General features: G+C 45.9%; 1 protein-coding gene and 1 long non-coding RNA gene across 50 annotated transcripts in view; both read left to right on the top strand.

Annotated features, from left to right (window-relative positions):
* Cacna1c (calcium channel, voltage-dependent, L type, alpha 1C subunit) overlaps positions 1–22,033 on the top strand; it is a 610,145-nt gene that overhangs the window by 177,684 nt on the left and 410,428 nt on the right. The window lies entirely within an intron of this gene.
* Gm50599 overlaps positions 5,009–22,033 on the top strand; it is a 42,143-nt gene continuing 25,118 nt past the window's right edge. Inside the window, exons 1-2 of the long non-coding RNA XR_001785462.2 lie at positions 5,009–14,663; positions 16,993–22,033. The exon at positions 16,993–22,033 is cut by the window's right edge and continues 25,118 nt beyond it. This is a non-coding gene — a long non-coding RNA (predicted gene, 50599). The remainder of the gene's footprint in view (positions 14,664–16,992) is intronic.

Below are 22,033 nucleotides of genomic sequence, written 5' to 3'. Positions count from 1 at the left end.
AGAACTCACTCTGTAGACCAGGCTGGCCTTGAACTCAGAAATCCACCTGCCTCTGCCTCCCAAGTGCTGGGATTAAAGGCGTGTGCCACGACGCCCGGCGAGGCTTGCTTTCTTGTCCCTTTGTCTCAAGCACTTTGCATTATGTTTGGGTATAGTAGATGCTTAGGAAATGGAAGCCCAGGCCCAGCTGTGATTGGCAGTTATGTCTCTGGTTCTGCCCTGACTTTTGTCTGTGCAAGGCTGAATCATTTCAGGAGTCTTTGCATTTTTGGAGCTGGTTCTTTTGCTCAGTCTCAGCCTTTTAAACAGGGCTTCAGGAAAAGGGCCTTTGGAAAGGAGTTTCTTCCTCATATTGGGGACAAAGCCCTCAGGAGAAACACCCACTTTAGAGAGAAAGCTTGGAACTGATGCACAACTTATAGAGAGGACAGGCCTGGCTGCCCCGCCCTGTGTTCCGTTAAATAAGCCAAGCCTGCCTCAGTGCTGGGTCTTGGCCCAGGATGGAGAGTATCCACTAATGAGGCAAGTGACTTCAGGAAGATCAAAATAATTAGTCAGTTCTCACTGCAAACATGAGTCACCACTTAAAGACATCATGTTCTGGTTGGCGAGCTAGGGGGTTGAGATAGAAGACTCCTGGCTCCTACTCCCCAGGGGTGCCAAGTGCGTATGAGAAGCCTACTAGCTGTGGATAATGGACGCAGACTCAAGTTCCACTCGGCCTGCTCTTGGCTTCCCCTCCTTCCATATCCAGTAGAAAGGGAGCTGGGGGACTGGATGCCCACACAGTCCATGGTCTGGAGGCTAGATAAGGTGACCGGGGTGCAGATGGGTATCCTGGCATAGAGAAAGCTGGCACTGTTTGCCAGGCCCCTCTGGCTCTGGAGAGCTTGACAGGCATGCAGGGGCTTCCAGGGAGTATTTGGTTGCCTCTTTCTAGCCAGAGTGACACTAACTCCAGCTCAGGGACAGGGATCTCGGATAGTCCTGTCTTGCAGGGGGAGGTTCCCTTGGCATTGGGGGACAAGTCTACATCACATAGCTTTTCCCTGGCATATCTCAACTGGGTGAGTTGGCCTGGGTCTGAGGAACTGGTTGGCCTCTTCTCCAAAGGCTGGCTGGAGTAGGAGGACCTGATGAGGTCATAAGTTCTGCCTCTGTCTGGCCAAAGTCAGAGGTGGGTCTGATGGAATAGAACTTACTTTAGAACCAAGAACACTGGGCCCGGAGAGACCAAGCCTGGGACCTCTGTTCTCATGAGTAGCCATTCCAACCAGATATCAAATGGGACGGCACAGCTGATACCACACCAGTTGAGCAAGCATGTGCTCTCTAGTGTGTCTGGCCTGAGTGAGTGATGGCTGGCCAATGAAGAAAGTGTGCAGGCTCCTCTAGTGGGGAAATCCCACAATGGGGCCCTCTTCTGTCACTTTCTGAGTAGGTGACCACAGGAATATCATTTAAATTCCTTGGGCTTCTCTCACCCTCTCAACTCCTTCCCCCCACTTCCCTGTGGATGTCTTTTGAATGCTCATTGGAATGTAAGTGCCAGACATGCAGTGGGGAGCAATATAGAGAAGGTGGATATTTACTATGAAGAAAGAGAGAAAAGACAAGTGAAGCAAACATCCTAACTAAGTAAGACAACTTCAAATTTCCCTAGGTGCTATAAGGAAGACAGTGTTCTGAGTGGGACATAGGTAGGAATGTGAGAACCTTAGACCACATAGGATAGGGGTCTTCAAGAGGGAGTTCTGTGTGGACTTGATAGGCCTGGGAGAAAGTCATAGTGTAGGGGAATTGGGAAGACAGTGGCCCTCAGGTGAGCAAGCCCAACCTGCAGGCGGCCATAATGCTTTTACTTGCACGCAAGAAAAGAGCTATTGTTGTGTTGTAACATGTAAATGCCGGCGTCATTTGCTAGTGTTTAGCAGCGCCCTAACTGATAGCATGTGGATCACTGTAATAGTGCGGATCTGAAGCAGATGTGGGACAGACTTCAGCATGGAAAAGTAAATGTGCTGTCTGTCTCCACATGGGAGCTCGTAGAATAGCCAAAGGGATGCTTGCCTCCACCCAGGCTTAGTGTTGCGGTGATTTCAGCTCTTCTAGCTGTGAGCCAGAGGTCCTGTCTCATGTAATGTTAGCTCTGATGAGCATTTCCAGAGTCTTGTCACCGGGAGCGCTTGGTCCTCTAATTAAGTAGTAATGTGCTTGTCCAATAAGAACCATATGGTTGCAATGAATCAAGACCGGATTATCTTAGCTGTAAAAATTAATATTAGTATTGATGACAGTAACACTAACGATTTTATGTTTATTTTTTCTTCTTAAGAGCTCAGAATACAATTATTAAAAATGAATGTTCAGATATTCCACCAGTTTAACCTAAAGGGTAAAAGAAATATCTGGAGAGAAAGCAGAGAATTGGCTTAAGACTCCAAGAAGAGACTCAAACCCTCCCATTTTATTTTATTTTATTTTATTTTATTTTATTTTATTTCATTAGAAAAACTCCAACCTTGTAAAGATAGCTGTTCCTCTCTGGCAATAATTGGGACAGTGACAGGATCAGGGAAGCATGCTTATCAGTGCCACAGAGAAGGGATGTGACACAAATAAAAGACTTAAAGATAATTATGCACAGCCTGACAAGAGGGGAGAAAATCAGAATAGACTCGCACTAGTGAACCTTGTCTGGAGGGAGGACACGGTGGAAAGAGAAAGAATTTCACAGACTGGGCAGGGCAGGCGAAGGCAGAGGGGACAGGGAGAAGATTCACCAGGAAGTAATGAACTATGAGTGACAGGGGACAGGGAGAAGATTCACCAGGAAGTAATGAACTATGAGTGACAGGGGACAGGGAGAAGATTCACCAGGAAGTAATGAACTATGAGTGACAGGGGCAGTTCTGGTTAAGACACTGGCATGAATTCAGGAGAGATCAGGATGTAACATGAGAGATGTTAGGAGTGAGGTGACATCCAAGTGAGGGACAGGATGACGGGGCAAGCAGGTGAAAGGGCAGGTGATAATCTGCCCACACAAAGGGTAGGGTGACAATGACCAAGGGAAGTATGGGTGACAGTTACCCAAGTGCAGGCACATGGCAGGGGGTCTGGGTTAAAGGTTTGGTGAGTGTTGCTCAAGGGGAGCTTGCCCTGGTGAAGGCAATGGGCCTTTTGTACAGGAATCTCCTGCTTAGGAGTGATATCAGAAACATTTCCGTACATCACTTGCTGCCCCTAATATACGTTTCCACTGAGCAGAGAGAGAGACGCTGGCTGGCTGGCATGCATAGGCAGGTAAGAGTTTGCTTTGCAGCTTTGAAGGACAGTAGGAAATAGTTACCAGACACAGACTTCCACACAGTTCCTAAGAAAACTGGAGTCAGCCCTCCACCCTCCATTTCTAGAAAGGTCTAGTGCCAGAAAATTTTTTTTTTAAATCCATCTGGTATTAGTGAGTTGGCTTTTAAGTGTTGATCTCAGCCCATCAGAGCTTGGGTTAAGGGTGATCCTTCAATGCATCATCTTTTTCTTTTGAGATAGTATTAATAACAACGTAGGACTAACAGGAATAGACCCATTGGCTCAGATAAGCCAGAACCTTTCGCCACCCTGTGTATGATCTCTGAGATGCACAGCACACCGTTGGCAAGCAGGCCTGTGGAATGAACATAACATGCTAGGCATCTTCTGCCAAGAGTGGGACTCCTTTCCTCTCTTCCTGAGCACATTGTCCTTGTCACAAGACCCGTCACCCTACCCTACTGGATTAGGTTTGTGCTTCAGTTTCCCAGCAAAGTGGGAGGAGGTGATGGACAGTTGTCTGTCCCTTGCCATTGTCATCAAGCTGAGAAAAAGGGCTGAGGCTTCGCTAGACAGAGTGAGACAGCTCTCAGCAGGATTCTCTCAGTGACTTGCTACTTTTGTTTCCTCATCTGGAAGCAGGGGCAATAATACCTGCCTTTTTAGGGCCTGGAATTCAATGAAACTTACCTCTCTACCCCAGGAAACTCAATACCAGACATCAAAGGATGGCTTTAATACCTTCCATGCAAGTTTGCAGATTTATTGCACAATTTATTTAGATGTGGAATACCTCTCCGTTGTGGCAGAGGAACTGCCCGAGGGGAAGGAAACAAATGAGAGCAATATGTGTCCTTACATGGGAAAGGTGGAGCAGGGTCCCAGAATGACAGAGCCAGACTCCTTGGTACCCTCAGGCAGTTAGACTCCCAGAAGCACAAGAGCAGGTGGCCTTTCTTTGGGATGGAAAGCAGAGGGGCTTTCTTTCTCATCTAATTATTAGCCAGGCCTGACCCTGTTAGCCTCCAAGATCAGATTAGATGTTGAGTGGGCATTAGGGTAGGGTGGGCATACACCAGATGGGCGTTCTCCAAACCAAGGAAGAGATGCTTCGGGACCTATCTATGCTCATAAGGCGGCTGGCTCCTTTACTGCTAGAATTAGACCTCGTCCAGAAACGATGGACAGTGAAACCTCTTCTGCGTATTTTGAACATGATTTTTACTTCATTAAGTTACACTATATGGTAGGAGTCATTTAAAACTGTTTCTGTAATGGAAAGTTTCCAATATAATTAAAGTGTGGAGATTCACCGGTGGAGTCTCCTCCTGGTTCCAGCAATTAGCAACACTTGCCAATTCAGTTGTAAGCATTTCCCTCTAGGTTTGGTTCTCCCCTCTCCCTCTCCCTCTCCCTCTCCCTCTCCCTCTCCCTCTCCCTCTCCCTCTCCCTCTCCCTCTCCCTCTCCCTCTCCCTCTCCCTCTCCCTCTCCCTCTCCCTCTCCCTCTCCCTCTCCCTCTCCCTCTCCCTCTCCCTCTCCCTCTCCCTCTCCCTCTCCCTCTCCCTCTCCCTCTCCCTCTCCCTCTCCCTCTTCCTTTCCCTCTCCCTCTCCTCTCCTCCCCTCCCCTCCCTCTCTTCCTTCCTTCCTTCCTTCCTTCCTTCCTTCCTTCCTTCCTTCCTTCCTCCCTCCCTCCCTCCCTCCCTCCCTCCCTCTCTTTCTTTCTTTCTTTCTTTCTTTCTTTCTTTCTTTCTTTCTTTCTTTCTTTATAACATTGAATATTTGAAAGCAAAATTCAACCATTATATAATTTCACCTGCAATTAGGTTAGATTGCATTGTAACAGACAAATAGTGTTTTTTTTTAAATATCTGTATTACTCCAGACAACAATAACAGCCAAGTTTCTTAATATCATTTGATACTCAGGCACATCTATTCTTTTCTTTTGTTGAAAATATATTTTTCTCAATAAAATAAAATATCCTGATTATGGTTTTTTTTTCTCCCTCTACAATTCCCAGTTCCGCCTTACCCCGCTCTCCAATCCAGATCCAGTCCCTTTCTGTCTCACTAGAAAACAAACAGGTTCCTAAGGAATAATAATAAAATAAAATATAATAAGATAAAATAAAAACAAACACGCCAGAATAGGACAAAACAAATAGCAGGAAAGAGCCCAAGAAAAAGCACATGAAACAGATATAGACACAGAGGACCGCTCGTTTGAATACTCAGGAATCCTATAGAAGCACAACACTGGATGCTGTGATATATACACTAAGGGCCTGGAGGATTAAAAACAGGAAAAAAAAGATTTAAAAAACAATCCCTTATACAACACTGTGAGACAAGGAACCTCCAAAGATGGCTGTGAGGACATTTCTGATGGGCATTTACTCGTAGGCAGGCAGCTACCCTTAAGAGTAGTTTATGAGACTGACACGCTACCTACTGCGCTAACGAGGCTCCCCCCACCCCACCCCCCTGGACCTCATATCTCTAGCTGCACTTGTGTCAGAAGATGGCCTAGTTGGCCATCATTGGAAAGAGAGGCCCATTGGTCTTTCAAACTTTATATGCCTCAGTACAGGGGAACACCAGGGCCAAGAAGTGGGAGTGGGTGGGTAGGGGAGTTGCGGGGAGGGTATGGGGAACTTTTGGGATAGCATTGGAAATGTAAATGAAGAAAATACCTAATAAAAAAAGTTAAAAAAAAAAGAGTAGTGTATTTCCTGATGGGAGCATGTTGGCAGAAACTAAACTCTTATCAGTGGATATCAGTTAGAGACAGCTCTGGGTTAGGGGTGGGGTCATGTGTCCACTTCTCCTTTCAGCTCCTGGGCCCCATCTGATGCAGACCCGTTCAGGGCCCGTGCATGCTGCGCTGTCTATGAGTGAGCACGTACGTGCATAGATCCTGTTGATTTAGAAGACCTGGTGTTCCTCTGTTCCCTCTGGCGCTTAGACTATTTCTGTCTCCTTCTGAGGGGTTCCCTGAGCCCGGAGGGAAGGGATTTGATGGGGGACATCCCATATAGGGCTGAGTGTTCCAACGTCTCTCAGTCTCTGCATGATGTCTGGCTGTGGTCTCTGTATTTGTTCTCATCTACCACAGGAGGATGACTGCTGTTGCTGCTGCTGAAGGCATGGATCTCTGAGTATAGAAGAATGTCATTAGGAGTTATTTTATTGCTACATTCTTGTAGTAAAACATGAGTATTTGGGTCATGTCGGACCTTCTCTCTCTACCTTCTCGTTAATTTGGATAAGGATTTGTCATTCTTACTGACTTTCTCCAAGGACCATCTCTTCGATTTCTTTGATTTTCTTTGATTCTTTGTATTTTCTGTTTTATTGATTTTTCCAAGTTTAATTATTTCTTACCATCTGCTTTTCAGTGTCTTTTGTTTCAGGTGGGTTGTTAAATTGCTAGTTATTATCAGGTGGGTTGTTAAATTGCTAGTTATTATGAGATTTATTTATTTATTTATTTATTTATTTATTTATTTATTTATTTATTTATTTATGTATGTGAGCACACTGTTGCTCTCTTTAGACACACCAGTAGAGGGCATCAGATCCCATCACAGATGGCTGTGAGCCACCATGTGGTTGCTGGGAATTGAACTCAAGACCTCTGGAAGAGCAGTCAGTGCTCTTAGCCATTGGGCCACTTCTCCAGCCCTCTAATTTTTTTTTTAATGTAACTACTTAGTGCTGTGAACTTGCCTTGTCTAACCAACTCTATTCGGTCCCATAAGTTTGGGTATGTTTTGTATCCATTTTCATTCATTCTAGAAAGTCTTTAATTTCTTTCTTAAATTCTGTCATGATCCAGTTTTCACCAGTTGTTCAGATTCCATGAGTTTGTTAAGCTTTCTGTTCTTCCTGTTATCCTTGATATCTCACTTTGCTCTGTGGTGGTCTGGTGGCATGCAGGGAGTTATTTCAATTGTCTTGTATCGATTGAGACTTGCTTTGTGTGTGTGTGTGTGTGTGTGTGTGTGTGTGTGTGTGTGTGTGGTCAATTTTGTAAAGAGTTCCATTGGCTGCTGGGAAGAAGGTATATTCTTTTGTGTTTGGATGCAGTGTTCTGTAAATGTTTTTTGTTTTTCTGTAAATGTTTGCAATGTTCAGTATTTTTTGGCTGAATGATTTATTCATTGATGAGAGTAGATGACCTATTCATTGATGAGAGTTGGGTATGGTGTCTCCTATTGTCACTGTGTGAGGGCCAACATGTGTGTAAGCTGTAGGAGTGTTTCTTTTACAAACTTGGATGCCCTTGTGGTTGTGGCATAGGTGTTAAGAATTGAAATATGAGGGGGCTGGAGAGATGGCTCAGTGGTTAAGAGAAATGGCTCTTCTTTTTAAGGACCAGGGTTCAATTCCCAGCACCCACATGATAGCTTCCAAGTGTCTGTAACTTAAGTTCTTGTGGATCTGTCACCCTCACATAGACATTGATGCAGGACAAAGCCCATTAACATATTGCACATAATAATAAAAATTAAAATAAAAGAATTGAAACATGTCCTTGGTGGATTTTTTCTTTGACATGTTCATAGTGTCCTCTCTCCATCTCTTGATTAGTTTTGGTTTGAAGTTTAGTTATTAAAAAGGCTATACCAGCTTGCTTCTTAGATCCATTTGCTTGGGGTATTTCTTATTTATCTTTTTTTTCCCTAGGTGGTGTCTATTCTTGAAGTTAAGGTGTGTTTCTTGGATGTAGCAGAAGGATGTATCCTGTTCTCATATCCATTCTTTTAGTCTGTGTCTTTTTATTGGGGAGTAAGAGCATTGATAATGAGAATTACTGATAAGCGCTGTTTGTTGACTCCTGCTATTATTAATTCTCTCTCTCTCTTTCTCTCTCTCTCTCTCTCCTCTGTGTGTCTGTGTGTGTCTATGTTTCTTCCCCTCTTCTTTTTGTTTTTTTGTTTGTGTGTGTGTTTTGTTTTTCAAGACAGGGTTTCTCTGTATAGCCCTGGCTGTCCTGGAACTCACTCTGTAGACCAGGCTGGCCTCGAACTCAGAAATCTGCCTGCCTCTGCCTCCCAAGCGCTGGGATTAAAGGTGTGCGCCACCACTGCCCGGCTCTTCTCCTCTTCTAAGTCACTGGTTCACAGGTTTGAGATTTTTCTTGGCTGTAGTTAACTTTTTCAGGTTGAAGTTTTCCTTCTAGGACCTTATGTACAGCTGGATTTGTAGATATATAGTGTTTAAACTTTATTTTACCATGGAATGTCCTTCCCCTCCTCCATTTATTGTGATTGAAAGTCTCTCAGGATAGAGTAATGTGGGCTGGCGTTTACGGTCTCTGGGAATTTGTAGAACATCTGGCTTTTATAGTCTCACTGAGAAGCCGTGTGTTATCCTACTAGGTCTCCCTTCATATGTTTCTTGGCCTTCTCCCCTTGCAGTTTTAATATTCTCTCTTTGTTCTGTACATTTAGTGTTCTGATTATTATGTGCTGAGGGGAATTTCTTTTCTGGTCCAGTCTATTTGGAGTTCTCTATGCTTCTTGTACCTTAATAGGAATCTCCTCCCTTCTTTGGGTTAGAGAAATTTTCCTTTATGATTTTGTTGAAATTTTTTGTGCCTTTTACTTGGGTTTCTTCTCCTTTCTCTATTTCTAATATTTTGCAGATCTGGTCTTCTCATAGTGTTTCAAATTTCTTACATGTTTGTGCTAGGATTTTTTTTTAAAGATTTAACATTTTTTTTTGACCAATGTATCTTTTTTCCCCTATAATGTCTTCAGTGCCTGATATTCCCTCTTCCCCGTCTTGTGTTCGATTGGTGAGGCTTGGCCTGTGACTCCTGTTCCAATTCCAAATTTTTCATTTCCAGATTTCGTTCTGTTTGGATTTTCTTTACTGAGTTTATTTCCCCCTTCAGGTCTGGAGGTATTTTCTTAATTTCCTTCAGTTGTTTATGTTTCTGCAGATTTCTTTAAGGGGTTTATTAATTTCCTCTTTAAGGACCTATGTCGTCTTCATAAAGGCTACTTTAGGGGACTTGTTTTGTGCTTCGGCTAGCTCTCACTTCTCAGGGCCTGGTGTAGCAGTGCTGCTGGATTCTAGTAGACATAGATTGTCCTGGCTGTGAATGATTGTGATTCTGTGCTGGCACCTAGCTAGGTATCTTGGCTTGGGGTAATTGTAATTCTAGGTGCTGATGCCTGGCTTTGTCTGTGTTGGGTGTGTTCTGTTCCTTGGTTTCGGTTGCTGTCTCTGATCTTAGGAGGGTATAATGGATGTGTGTGGCCTGCTAGGGAATTCTTCTGGAACCCTGCTAGGTTTGGCTACTTGGGTTTCTGGGTAAAATGTGTTTCTAGGGGTTGGTAGCTGACACTTATTAATGGTGGTGGGCTGGAGGGTCTGAGTGGGTTCATAGGAGGGAGGAAAGCAGGGTGTTCCATCAGGATCAATGTGTTTCTTGGAAATGGAGACCGAACCCGAGGAGAGCCTAAGACATGGAGTCTACTACCAAGCTGGGAATGAGGCTGAGGGCCTGGATTTGGAGGAGAGGAGGGAAGAGTCGGGGTCTGACCCCACCTGCTCTGCCGGCCTACCTGCACTGTGGCCTACTTACTTCTCTGGAAGGCTTGGCTGGCTGGGACCCAGGGAATGCCTGCTGGAGTCTGGGGCTGGGATAACAGGATGCACTGGAGTAAGACTGGAGAGTACCTGTGTGCTCTGCTGGAGATTCGGACAGGGAGGAGGCAGGAACTGCAGCAGGTGATTGCCTGCTACAGAGCTACGAGTGAGGTTTGGATGACAGAGGGGGATGTGAGGATCTGCCCTGACTGGATCTCCTTCTCTGTCCAACGTGGCCAGAGGTTCCCGGGAATGTCCGTAGGAGCTGGGGCTGTATTTAAATTTCTATGAAGAGTTTAGAATCCTCCCCCACCCTCCACGTATGTGCATGCTCGTGCATGTACATACACCACACATACTTTCATTGAGGCACACCTCTGCTCTCAAACACGTTTTGATAGTTGATTTAGCCCAGGACCCTAAGAAAGCATGCATGTGATGTCTGGTTGTTTGCCTTGAGATCCCTCCGGATCTGCAATCTTCCACACCTCCTACTGAGAATTTCATTTGTTCCTTGAAGCAATTGGTTAGAATTGCCCACGTTTTGATTTGGTTGGTTACTTCTTCATTTTGTTCTTTAGTTTGTTACTTTGTGTCCATGTTTTCTGCTGCAAGAAGATCCGTTCAGGCTCCAGTGTTCTGAGGGATGGGGTGGGGCGCTGTGGTTTGGGCTGTATTCTACTAGCCAGCACTCTTCCACCAGGGTGGATTCCAGGATTGCGTGTATATATATGCATACAGTGTGCTGTATGTAGAAGGGAGTGCCTGGTACTCTTTCCTTCCTGCTTGCATCTGCAGAGGACTGTCATCCAGGCCCATAGTTTCCTCGGTGCCTTTTGACTTTCTTACCCCTCTCACTGTCTGATAGCTGAGTTTGCTATAAAGAATTCACCCATCCGTCATTTGACAGACAATGCAGGGCAAATGCCTCCCCATTGTTTATCAGTTTCAAGAGCAAAGGGTTGGCCTCCTGGTAAAGGAGGAAGGATTTTATTTATTGAGTTCTGGCTGTATGCTGGGCATTGTTCTAAATCCCAGCGGCTCAGCAGTCAACAAAATGACACAGATCTGCTGCTTCCCTGAAACTTGAGTTCTAGTGGGGGAAGATGGGAGACAGACAAGTGAGCTTACAGCTGAGCGAGAAGGTGACAAAGGTTATGAAGAAAAGCATGGAAAGCAAGTGGTGTAGGGGTTGTCGCAGGGGGATTCCAGCTGGAAGTTTGGAATGGGCCAGGGACAATCCAAGGAGCCAATGCCTGAAGCAGAAGTGAAACTCCTAGTGCGGAGATTGGAGTGGGAGCATGCATGCCTTGGGGGATGCTTGGAGTGGTGGTGGGGTCTCATGGAGGCTCTGCTAGGGGCTAGCCTGGCTGATACGAGGTGAGCCAAGTTGACATTAGGAAAGCTGTGGCCGGAGAGGTGGAGATGGATGTAATCATGTGTGGCTTACACGTCATTGTAAGGACTTCGATTTCTTCCCTTAACAAAATGAAGAGACTCTCATCTCTAGCCCTCCTTCTCTCTCTCCCTTTCCCATCTCTCTCCATGTGGCCATGGTCGGCCTCTCTCCCTCTTTCTACCTTCTCTTTTTTACCCTGCCTTTCTGCAATAAAGCTCTAAAACCATAAAACACACACACACACACACACACACACACACTGGAGAACCACTGGAGGATTTTAAGTGGAGCGATGATTTAATATTTTTTTAAATCTTATTTTAATGTAACATCTTAGTTAATTACTTGGGAGTTTCATACATTCATACAATGCATTTTGATAATGTTGATCACTCATCCATCTCCTTAACTCCTCCTGGACCCACCTCTATTTCCCAGATCCCCCCCCCCCCACTCCTAACTCCAGTTCTCTTTTTGGTGCTGCCTGTCTGCTAATGGGTATGTGGCCACCCACTGGGGTGTGGTCACCCTATCATCACCACTGGCCACACCCATAAAGAACTGACTTTGTCTCTCCCAGTAGCCATTGGTTGTCAATAGCTTCTCAGGTGGGAGCTCAGAGACTGGTATGGAAAAAGGGACGGAAAGGGTATAAGATCCGGAGAACAGGACTGAAATATTTGCTTCTGGACACAATGACAGGTGCACTGGTGAACTTACACCAGCTCAGCCATGATTGCCTGAATGAGACTTGTGCAAGACTTATCAAGTTTTTAAAGGATTCTTCCAGCTGCTTGAGGAAGGGGGTATAGGCGGGTGAGGGCAGAAATGAGTCGAGTTTCCATCCTTGTCTTGGAGTACCTGGCAAGGGGATTGGAGGTGATTGACTTGCGTGTGAGGTGCCCAGAAGCTGGGCCCGTTTCCCTCTTTGACTCCATCCATAAAGATCCTAGACATTATGTTCTGGGCACTGCTGAGCATGGCTGGACACAAAATCCCAGGATGGAATCCCTCTCGCTCGGGAGAGTGGTGAGTGGGTGAGGGTGATGCTTCTACCGCTTGTCCCTACTCCTTTATGTATTTACGTGTTTATGCAACTCCTAACTCGTTCAGTCCAGAGTGAGCTTCTCGTGATCTCAGGGTTAAGTGGTGTTTGTCACAGGCTGAATCGTTTATCCACACCAGGTCGTGATTAAACCAGGTAAGCGTACCTTACCTGTCATGTCCCGGATGTCGTAAGGCACAGATAAGCTGTATGCTTTCTCCTTGACATCTGAGCTCATAGAACACCTTTTCGTTTTAGCAGCCGTCTCAGCATCCAGAGAGCCTTTTCACTGGTGACGATTTAGCTTTGCTTGGAACTCCTGCCCTGTTACAGTCTACTTACAATTTTCTGAAGTTTAGCAGCCAGCAGGGCCTGCTACAAGCCTCGTTCTCCTGTCAATGAATCGTCCTCTCTTGTTTTCATCTCCTTTCTGGGTTTGCGTATGGAACCAATGCAACCAGAGACACACTCATTCTTAAGAGAAGAGAGATTTCTAAAAGGAAAGCATTAAACCAAATCTAATTCAAGGATAGTTTGCCTCAAAGAAATATTGTAAGCTTTCCTTCCTGTCTTTCCCTGTCATTATTTCTGGTCCTTCCTGGCATTCTTCTAGATACTTCCTCTGAGTTCTTCATGAAACTGAGGCACACATGAGAGGCATGGAGGTCAAGGGATGACTGGAGTGTCTCCTTGAGCTGCAGGTTCTGAGGACACAAAGCAAAGATGTAACCAGGAAAACAGATTCTCCCATTCATAAATACTGTCTTAGGCTAGGATTCCCAGTCACTCGTTAAAGAAAAGTTGCTTGCTACATGAACTGGCAAGAATTTCAGTTGGACCGCAATTTTGGTGGTCAGCTGCAAGAGCCAGTTGCTTTTGAGAAGAGAAGGGAATTAGAAACTCTCTGGACATAGGCTGGCAACTGTTCTTCTTAAATAGACCTATAGACCGTATAAACCCTTACATATGGTGTAAACTCAGCCCAGAGTCAGTGCTAAGGACAGGGCCATGCTCTTCTGACCACCTAGGGATGCACAGATGGCTGGAGAGCAGTAGTTTTCACCTTTCCAATACTGTGCCCCTTTAATATACCTCCTCATGTTGAGGTGTACCCCCTCAATCATACTATATTTTGTTGCTACTTCATAACTGTAATTTTGCTACTGTTATAAATCATAATGTAAATATGTGATATGCAGGATATCTGATAATCAACCCCACATGGGATCTTGACCCACACACAGGTTGAGAACCGCTCCTCTAAAAGATGACTTGGCATGTAAGCATATGTCTTGTAGAACAAGAAGCCTGGAGTTTCAAAGGTCAACACTAAGATCTGGCTTCTAGTCCCCTCTAGGGTTGGCTAATAAGAGCCTATTCACATCTCTGCCCCTGGAAAATGCCTTCTTTGATGATCCCTGAGTATATTGTATAGATTTCTTCAGGGCACAGGTCTCAGCAAGATTGATGCCTGTGAGGAACTCAGAAGCAGGGTCTTAGCAGAAGTCCTAGCAGTGAGGTCTATAGGGCCTGAGAAGAAAATGAGAAACCAGTGGTCTTGGGGATCTTTGCTGTAGAAAGAACAGCCTAACATAAACAGTCTGCAATATGGGGGGAGGGGCATGACTTTACAGTGGTGTGAACATGATACACCCTAACTTTGACCCTGACTGACCCTGATTGACCCTGTCCTTGACTCTTGCTTCTACCTTTAGTGCCCAGGCTGACCTCACGCTCCTTAGCTTAGCTCCCAAGTAGCTGTGGCTACAGGCATGCACCACAGTGCCCCATGACACACAGACAGAGGTTTAAGCATCTTTGAGGTTATCAAGCCTACTGCCTTATGAAGTACTTGGTTAGGAGTTGCTGAATTAGAGACACTGATTGGAATTATTGGATTGCCTTCTATAATATTGGCTATAGACCCAAACCCACAAATTGGAAGAGCTTCAGCAACAAGGATGTCCAGAGAAAGGGATGGATGTGATTGAAGTGAGAGAGAGGATAACAGAGTCGGAGGCGGTCAGAGTCTCTGAGGAGTGACATCATTGAGCATGAGTGGGTGGGCCACTAGGAAAAGTGCTTATTCCACAAGCAATCGACTCTAGCCTTCACTCTGAGAGAGCTCTCAGCTTCCTGCCTCGAGCTTGTCTAATCTCCAAGTGATTGTGTCTACTGCTACCACACTACCCAAGAGCTGGCCTCTCTCATGTTCCCTGCTCCATCCTGCTGGGACTGAACCTTCTCGTTTGTCTTTCAGTTTCCTGTGGTGCCCTTAGTATCCATCACGAGGTTGAAGGCATGGTAAGTTCGGGAGAGAGGGAGACATATTCATTCATGAACGCAGTACCACATAGCCCAAGTCCTTCTTTTCTGGTGTCTGCAGAGGTCCGGGGACCTGGGCTGGGTAAGGAAGACACTAGGGTGGAAGTTCCATTTCTTGTTCTCCTTCAGAACCACCATCCACCAAGGCAGAGTCTGGTCATAGCAAGTTGATGGAGCCCTTCTGCCTGTCAGGGAATGAGATGTCCCTGCAGGATGAGTCAGTGGAGGCTGGACCCAGGGCGTGAGTCACTGGAGGAGATGCTTAACATCTTCTCTGTGCAGATATTTAGGGCTTACTAGGCTTCTTCTTACCGATGTGATTTACATGTAAGTCAGGGTGTCTGATTTCCGTGTATCACTTCTCAGGTTGAATTCAAAGTTCTCCCTCGTACTATCCAGAGTGCTGCTTTCTAGAATGTCCTACAGATAGGGAGGCAGCATGGAAGGGGCCAGTTGTATAGCTGCAGACTGAGGTCCAACACAGCACATCCCCCAAGCAGCTGATGTGTCCCATGGGGCTGTCAAGTGAGATTGTGGGCTTGCTTAATAAAGATATCTACTGAAGACCTACTGCGTGTGGCCAGGGTTGGGTGCAGAGTGAGTATGATGAAAATTTTTTACATTAGAGTAACAGCTTTTGGAAGCCAGAAAGTATCTTTGCACCAGTTTCGTTATCTAGAAAATGTACAGCTGAAAACAGATCATGGCAGAGAGGGAGGGAACCTCAAGGCTTCGGGCTCTGGGCTTGTTCATCAAGTTACTAAGGCCTTGGTTCGCCACAGGTCATCACTAGTATCAACACAGCAGACCAGGGTGCTAAGGAGAACACTTGAGCCCCACATTTAGGCTTCCAAGCGCTGTTGCCCAAATTGATGACGGGGACAATCAGTTTAAAGAGGAGCACATGGGAAATCAAACACAGGAATATTTTATTTTCCTCTTACAATCAGTGCAGCTAAAATATGGTGCAATCCCAAGCTGCAGCCACAGATGAATAGTGGCTAAATCAGAGACGGAAAAGTAAGAGTACTAATAGCCAAGGTCTTGAAGTTGTTATGGGAGAAGTGACAGATGCACATGGTATCATTTAACTGTATCTTGTTCACACCTCCACCACGGCCCCTCTGGGTGGACGTGGTTGGTGTAACCATCATGTACATGAACACAGTGCCCAGGGCCCACGTTGAACAGCTGAGGACCCAGGCAAGAAGATGCATTTCCAGAGAGTCCTATAGGGAGGAAGTAAGCTGAGCCTGAGTTATTGTTGATGGAGAATTGGCCCATATAAGTTACATGTTAGTCCAGTGATGGGCTGTTCAGAAATGGATCATATAAAGAGACCACGTGTTTTCCCACCCCTGAAAGCATTCAAGCAAAGACTAGATGGCTGCCTGCAATATCAGAAAGGAAAATTGAATAGCAGGAGGAAATTGGCCAGATGATGTGGTAGTTTCTGTGTGAAAAAAGAAAAGAAATGGGGCTACCTGCCTTGAAGCCACATAGTATTATTTAATAATACCACCCAATGAGAAGCTCCCCACTTGAGGTCATGTGAGCTAGTGAGGTAGCGCTGAGCAGATCTGGTCATCACCCTTTCCATGCTGTTAGGTCCTGTCCTGGGCTCTCTGCCTTGTTTCTTCCGCTGGGTCCTTCCCCATGTCTTTTCAAAGTCTTTCTTCTTCCTGGGAATTCCCCTCCTATGTCACCTCAACTTGAAATTGGCTTGTATTTCCTGAGATTTTACAATTTTGGCATATTGGCGAGGCATGGCGATGTCAACGGTGTCTACTATGACCAAGGTCACGAAACTGGAGTTCATTCTGGGGAAATGGCTGGCCCACTGAAGCTTCTAAAGGGGCGGTGGCCAGCTCAGCTCTTTGCTTCTCTGCCTTGTCCAGAAGGCCTTTGTCCAGACACCACTATGCAACAGAATATACCAGGGGCTGATTCCTGTATCCGACTCTAAGGTAACAGGAGGACATTAGGATGCATTGATAGCACAATACAAAGAGCCTTGTGACTAAGACATATGAATCCCTGTGGAAGCTTAGGAGACCACTTACTAGAAACCATAAGCCCTAGTAGGGTAGAGTGTTATGGTACCTCTTTTCAAGGATAGACTTGGGAATCAGGTACTCCTGGTTCATCCTACCATAGGCCTGTAAGCTCCCAAGCCCTCAGACCAGCTTCCACTCCATACTGGTTAAGTGCTAAGTGGGGAAATAGTCCTTCATGTGTCTATGAGAATCAGGTTAAATGAATTAATGGAAGGAAACAAAACAAAGCTTTCTTCTCTTCCTGACTTTAGAGGAACACAAAGATTCTTCCCCTGGGGTCCATGAGTCTCTATATCAGAAGTTCCTAAAGACTTGGTCTCAGGCTGATGTCCAGTCACCAGGATCTGCTTCCCAGCTTCCAAACTGCAAAGTCCCACGTGTTGGTAGGTTATGGCGAGGGTCTGCATAGAACTAGATAAGCTGTGCATGTGATCTACTCTGAAGCCGGGTTGGGAGGCATGTTGAAATTATCTAGGTGTTCTCTAACATGTGGGCTTTCGATGCTGAAATCCTTGACATTTGACATTGACTATCTCTGTTGAAATGCATTTGGTACACCTAGCTGACCAGGCTGCTCCCCACCGCTCTGCCCGCCCACTGTTGGTTATTCCTCTTTCTGGTCTTGGGGCTGGCAGCAGAAGGTCACATGGTAATATTAACCAACATCTTGAGGATTTTACTAACCTAGAAAAGATTGCAATTAAAAGTTTGAAGTGTGTTTTCTTCTAAATACAGATTGTTTTTGTATCATAAAGTTTAAGAATTCAGGGCCAGAGAGCTAGCTGTGGGTTAAGGATGCTAACTTTGCAGAGGACAGAGGCATTGAGCGCCCCGCAAATCCTCTCCATCTCTAACTCCAGGGGATCGGACATCCAGCTTTCATGCACCTTCACTTGGATGCAGACATCCCCTCCCCATATATGTACTTAATTAAAAACAAAATAAACCTTTTAAAAATTACATTACGATTCCTGACTCAAACCACTGTAAGTAAGGGACTCCCAATGTAGAAAGAGCTCCTGCCCCATGTGTGAATGCGTTTTTATAGAGTCCTCCAAATTTCCATTTGTTCTTGTGAGTCTAGGCAATGAAGTGATGTGGCCCTTTCTTCATGGCATCCCTGGGTGGGGACTCTAGCAAGCAGCTAGGGAAATAGAGGTCTGTCAGCACTTGTCCTCAGAAATTCTTAGAATGCTTAGTTGTAGGCTGTGAGAAGAGTTGACATGGAAAGTGCCTCAGCCTGCTTCTGGTGAGTGTTAAAGCTGTGGACGAATACTGTCCTAGTGAAAGGGAGGCAGAAAGGCAGATCCAGCCCCTGCCTGCTTTGAGAGCTTTTCTAATTTTTCTAATTGGCTCATTCCTTATCTGAAAGGAATGTCCTCCCCACTTGGTCCCCCACTGCCAGCTGCTCTTGATTTCCTAGCACTCAAATGCCAGAGCGGATGTAGCTGCTTTGAAGGATTTTTCAGGTGTGTGTGTGTGTGTGTGTGTGTGTGTGTGTGTGTGTGTGTGTGTGTGTGTGTGTGTGTGTATCTGTCTGTCTGTCTGTCTGTCTGTCTGTGTCTGTGTGTGTGTGTCTGTCTGTTTGCATCTGTGTCTGTGTGTGAGTCTGTGTGTGTGTCTGTGTGTGTGTGTGTGTCTGTGTATATCAGGCAGCTGTATCAGCTCCGTGTTTGTAACTGAGAAAGCTGGTTCTTCAGCAGGTCTCGAGCTGGGAGATCTGGAAGTTTTTGTCTTTTGTCTTTATTCTTAGTATGTCTCCCCAAATACTCACCATGAGTGAGAGACAACCCCACCCTTTTTTAAACCAAGCTTTTGATGGCCCACTGACAAGGGCACAGAGATTTCCAGCTATTTCTGATCGCTGTGAATGGCTGCTCCTTAGCATGCATGTGTAAATTTATCTTGGGTTAAGACACAAGGGTGTGGGTTGCTTTGCTGTTTGTAACCAGAGTTAAGTGTAGACTACACTGCCCTGAGACTGTAGTTTGTCTCTATTACATCTACAGTATGGAAGAGTCAGTGCTTGCCTTGAGTGCCTTTCTACATGTTGGTTAATTTATGTAGCATTTCCTGCTGATCTCCCGAGTACCAGGCATGGTTGTGGACTCTGATAGCCCAGTGGAAGCAAAGCTAAAATCCTGCTCTCATGGAAGACAGGAGGATAAAGTGACTTGGCGAGGCACGCAGAGACTCTTGTATTTAAGCTGTTGCTGTCAGAAGCACTGTGTCTTCAGTCCTCTTTGTCCTTTATTCCCCAGAGGATTCATTACTATTAGGCTCTAAGTGACTCAAAGAACTGAATGTCTCTTTTCTCGGGTTATCTGCTTCTTAGCTGAGGTGAAAGTCTTCAAGAGAGAGGTTCTGAGCAAACTTCCTTAGGGAGCCTGACACCAGCAGAAGCCTTGGGCTTTCAGGACCAGTGACTCATTTCTCCTGGGCCAGCCCGTACTTAGAACTCAACAAAACTGTAGGCCATCCATTATGTCTTGCCAAGCAGTAAATTCAAATGTCACCATCTCAGCCACCTTCCAAGTTTCCTGTCACTTGAGTCCTCTGGTTTTGTCACTGACACCTTATTGGTTATAGTCCAAATTACTCCTTGTGTGAATGTGCGGCAGACAGGACAGAGCTAGGACAGGGGATCCCACAGCATGATGGGGCTCCTCCTTCTGGCCTGTTGTACCTCCTCTCTTCTCCCCTCCAGTCCCCCTTTTCCTCATGTAACAGAGCCTGGCTGAACCCCTGAAGCTCACTTGTGCGTGACCATGTGCGGCTCCACGGGTGAGTTCTGTCTCCCCAGATTCACACCTTGGACTCAGATACTCAGAATGTGGCAGTATTTGGGGGACAGATTTTTAAAAGGAAATTAAGTTGCAGTGAGGTTGATAGGGTTGGCTCTAATGCAATGTGATGAACGTCTCTATGAGAAGAAGAGACTAAGACAGGGGAATGAGAAGAGAGACCATGGTAGGATGCAGAGAGAGAGAGAGACCCCTTGAAAAGCCAAGGAGAGAAAAAAGCCTCAGCGTTAGAAGTAGCCGGTGCTGACTCGTCTCGAGTCAGACCTTGAGCCTCCAGAATTCAAGGAAATCTGTTTTTGCAGCTGAAGCCATTTTTTGTCACAGCTAACCAGGGCACTACCACAAACCCTATTTGTGACCCCAGAAGTGCTCTGCTTCTCTTGGGTCTATGATCTTGGTCTGGTTGGTTTCCAGCTCACTCCTTGGGAACTAGCCTGACTTCTGGCAGCACTGGAAACTCTGGCCTTAATGAGAGGAGTGTCCACAAATGCCTGTGGGCTGATGGAGGTGACAGGCTACCAGTTGTTTCCTGAACATAGTCTGGCTTCCATTCTAAGCAACTTGCCTTGACCCTGCTCTCAGGGAGCAGTGAGCACATTCATGTCAACAGCTGCTCCTGCTGTGTCTCTGGTTTCTAGTGAGCTCCTCTCAAGGCCTTACCTTCTGATGAGACCGCTGCCCAGTTAGGGACTTGTTAGAATGTGATGGTCACAATTGAGGTTTCTATTTCTAGAGTGTGCAGAGCATGTAGCCTTGCTTACTTTTCTCTGAGCCCTCTAGTCACCGTCTCAGCCACCTCATAGACTAGAAGGAAAGGTTGTTCCTGTGTCCTGGCCAGGGCAGTTAGATGAGGGTGGGGCAAGAGGAGAGCTGGTTAATGGGCAAAGGGGATTCAGGAGTGACAACCAGCCATAGAACGTTGCCTCTGTTGGAGAGGGTGCCCTGGAGTGCTCGTAATGGCCTCTACCCAGAAGATTTTGCATATCTATCTATCTATCTGTCTATCTATCTATCTATCTATCTATCTATCTATCTATCTATCTGATGGCAAATCAAAATCCTTGTATACGTTAGACAGATACTCTCCCACTGGGCTATACCAACAACTCCTACATTTTTTATTGTAAATAAATGAAGAGAAGAAGAGAGCCCTCCAGGATCCTAGAAATGAGAATCTAAAGAAAGAGAGATGCTGGGGCTGGGACAGAGTCCGAGAGAAGAAACAAACAGGGATCTAGGTGACGGTGATAGACCGATGGACAGGAGAGAAGGAACAGGAAACTAGGTGGCCAGAGAGAAGAGCAGGGAGGGAAGATGGCGGAAGAGGAGGCAGGGAGCCCACGAGCCTACGTAACATACGTGCTGCCTGTGAATGTTCGGATCCTAATTTGTTCTTACTTCTGCTGGGGATTCGGTACTTACAGATTTCCATAGTCTGAACGTAGTTCAGATTTAGATTAGCACTATGATTCCTTTGTGTATAGCTGTATGCCAGGCTTCATGCCAAGGCTCTGATAAGCATGACCTTTAATCCCCTGACAGTCCTAGGATGGGGCTTTCATTAGCCTCACTTCATGAACAGGAAGCTGAGGCTCAGAGTAGGTCACATTGGTTCTGAGGGCTCTGAGCTAGGACTTTGCAATCACATCTGTGAGCCCAGTGCTGGTAGGTTAAGCACATTTCCACACTTCTCTAGTCTCTTCTTGGTAGTATCCATGTTAGCTTTGGGCACTGCTCTGTGCTTTGACTGTTGCCAGCATACCTATGCACACAAACTCTTGGTACGCTTCTTTTTTTTTTTTTTTTTTTTTTTTTTTTTTTTGGTTTTTCGAGACAGGGTTTCTCTATAGCCCTGGCTGTCCTGGAACTCACTTTGTAGACCAGGCTGGCCTCGAACTCAGAAATCCACCTGCCTCTGCCTCCCGAGTGCTGAGATTAAAGGCGTGTGCCACCACACCCGGCTTCTTGGTACACTTCTAATCTATGCTGAGTATCTGTTTGTTGTTTCCCAAGATGTTGGTAAACACCTTTCTCAGGTGGCGTTTGCAGTCATGTTGCCATCTTTCTATAAATGCATATTGTTCTCTGTAGATGAGAAACTAGTGGTCGTGAGAGGTTCCATGATCATTTAGGATTGCTGTGCAGTGTCTAGATGGTGGGACTTAGACACAGCCCAATGTAACAAAGTTCCAGTCCAACACATCGACCCTGTTCTTCGCCCTGAGAAAGCCACCTTCTCCATGGCAGCCGCTTCCCTTGGGTCAGAGGAGTCAAGCACACCGATGAGCCATACTTAGAGTGGCAAGGCAGCAAGGGACCGAGGGAGCCGACAGGACCTTCCCCTTCCCTGGCTGTCTGAACCAGGACCATATCTATACCTTCCTGGGAGTTCCGACATGGTCTTCTCACAAGGTGAAAGGACAGTTCTCATAAGGGAGTGTGAGGCTTAAATTTTTCAGTGCATGGATCATTCCCCATAAGCCAGAGG

Source organism: Mus musculus, chromosome 6 (assembly GCF_000001635.26).
Source record: "Mus musculus strain C57BL/6J chromosome 6, GRCm38.p6 C57BL/6J".
NCBI lineage: Eukaryota > Metazoa > Chordata > Mammalia > Rodentia > Muridae > Mus > Mus musculus.
Note: the sequence above shows the minus strand (reverse complement) of the source record. Positions and strands in the feature narration are given on the sequence as shown.